Raw genomic sequence first — 2,514 nt, 5'->3', positions numbered from 1 at the left:
CTGGACAGCCAGCTGCAGATCCTGCGGGTGGAGATGAGAGCGCAGTGGGCCATGCAGAAGACCTTTAGAGCGCGACTGAGCGAGAGCGTGAGGCTTCTGAGACTGTTGGCTGAGGGTCAGACCTCGCTCTGGGATAAACACATCAAGCAACAGTATGGAGAGGCAGATATGTATCGGTTTTATCTCTGCTTGCTTGTTCAAGTGTATGTGTGTGTTTGAAACTTGGTGACACACTTAAAGAAAAATTCTCAACAACAGAAAAGTGGTTCATAAATACATTAATGCTGTCAATATTATCAAATTAAACATTCAATCTTGAATAATTAATCAAATGATTAATTAATCACACTTAATCACATATATTATATATACAAAAGCCTCCATATGAAGACATTGCATTATTGTGCCAGAACAATTAATTGAATGGATATAACAAAAAAGTGAATGTAGAAGGCAATATACAATAAAGATATACACAAATTTTTTTTTTTTAAAGAAATTAACACTTCAGCAAGGAGACATTTAATTAATCAAAAGTGACAGTAAAGACATTTATAAGGTTCATATGTTAAATAAATGCTGTTCTTTTGAACTCTATTCATCAAAGAATTATGAACAAATGATCATAGTTCCATACAAATATTAAGCAGCAAAAACATTGTTTTCAGCATTGATAATAATAAGCCATGTTTACTGAGCATCAAATCAGCATATTAGAACGATTTCTAAAGGACTGTGACAAATTAAGCCTGGAGTAATGATGCTGAAAATTCAGCTTTGCCATCACTGAAAAGATTACATTTTAAAATAAATAAATTGTAATAGAAAGCAGGTATTTTACATTGCAAAAATACTTCACAGTATTGCTATTTTACTATACTTTTTAATCAAATAAATGCACATGCTGAGAGATTTCTAAGAGACCAACCCCAAGCATTTGAATGGTGGTGCTTTTTTATTATTATTTCATATCATTGAAGTCTTATCCCTGGCCTGCAGATCACTGTGATTTTTACAATTTACTGTTTTACAATTAAGTTGTCGATCTGTCCGAGGTTGGCTATTCACATAGGATGGATTCTTTTATTTCAGCTGTAATATTTTTAAAATGTACACATCCAGGCAGGACCCCTCAAAGGGGTCATTTATATCAGTGTTAACTAAAAGCAGTAGAATGTTATTGTGCGTCTTCATTTAGATGGCTAAGTGTGTGAATGTAACTGTGCACTCAAAATGGTTTCTGATTGTCAAAATTTTCAAGGTTCTCAATGACTGTAGTATTGTAATTATTGGTAGAAAAACAGTTTGTATAACCGAGAATCTCTTAGTATCATCTTCGTCCCAGCCCTCTTATCGCATTTCCAGATCCATAATCACAAAGGAAGTCAGTAGCTTAAAGCTTTGTTCAGAGTGCACTCAATAGTGATTTATTTTCACATCCGATCTTTAGGATTGACAGTCTAGTGGGTGCTGTGATGAAACTGAATCTGTTTGTTTAGGATGTGCTGTATATCCAATATATCTGCGCGGCTGCAGTAAAATTTATGCATTAGCATAATATGAAGAGAGTTAAAAGAATGGTTTCATTGTGGAAAAAGAGGAGGGGAAAACTAGACTAGACATGACTGTCTATGATGTCAGTGCTGAACTCATGAGGTACATCAGATAACATAAGCAGAGGCATCAGCAAGGTGTCCTTGATGCCCAGGAAGGGCACGACACAGCCAGGCCACAGTAAAACCAACGTCTGCCTAACTTCGTTTCTCAGGATCTACCCATTATAAATTATTTTTCCTTAAAAACAAACAAACTTTAAAGTGTATAAATTGTTTCGTTATCATTGTTATTTAAATGTTATGTTAATCTATGATTCATAAGATACTGTATATGTTGTGCACTGCAGTGTTCTGGAGTGAGTAGCTGTGCTAGATGACTGAAATGGTATCAGTGGAGAGCCAGAGGCCTGAGTGGGGGCCTGGGTTGTGCTTAAAGAGGGCACTGGAGCACAGCTATTATGCCCTGCTACTGGATCGGTCCTCAGTAGGGAAGACGTCATCGGTGAGACCTTTTAAATAGTATGTCTGAGTCGTTTACAGATATTAACCATGTAATTCAGACCTAATGCTATTTACAGTCAGTTACTGTGCAATCATGTCCCCTAGTGGAATATAATAGAAAATAGCCATAAGACTTGAAAAGTCTTGCTGCACCTCTAGGTGGAGGTATTTTACAACATTGCCCACGTTTTGCTGGTCAAATCCTGACAAATAGCCTCTGAGGCTCAACTTGGCATGTCTGTGGCATGACTGATTGATTAAAGTCTGCAGAAACACAGACAGATTTCACTCTTTTCCCCTCCGCAGCTCCTGATGGATCTGTTAGAGCTTGTGATGCCGTTCATGTAAACCCCCTCACAGGCCTCATTCAACCCAACTCTAATGCCCATATGTTACTGGCCAGTGGACACAGCATGCCAGTTCCCCCGGACTTCTTCCTGCACCCCCAGACTGGCAA

At 37.8% G+C, this 2,514-nt stretch overlaps 1 long non-coding RNA gene across 1 annotated transcript; it reads left to right on the top strand.

The window, feature by feature from the left end:
• Positions 1-32: 32 nt before the first annotated feature.
• LOC107579527 (uncharacterized) lies at positions 33-2,500 on the top strand. Its single transcript, XR_001608487.1, has 3 exons — positions 33-152; positions 1,904-2,058; positions 2,364-2,500. It is a non-coding gene; the product is annotated as an uncharacterized lncRNA (long non-coding RNA).
• The last annotated feature ends 14 nt before the right edge of the window (positions 2,501-2,514 follow it).

The sequence above is a fragment of the Sinocyclocheilus grahami genome, unplaced genomic scaffold (genome assembly GCF_001515645.1).
Source record: "Sinocyclocheilus grahami isolate Dianchi unplaced genomic scaffold, SAMN03320097.WGS_v1.1 scaffold17961.1, whole genome shotgun sequence".
Classification (NCBI taxonomy): Eukaryota; Metazoa; Chordata; class Actinopteri; order Cypriniformes; family Cyprinidae; genus Sinocyclocheilus; species Sinocyclocheilus grahami.
This window is presented reverse-complemented; position numbering and strand designations above follow the sequence as displayed.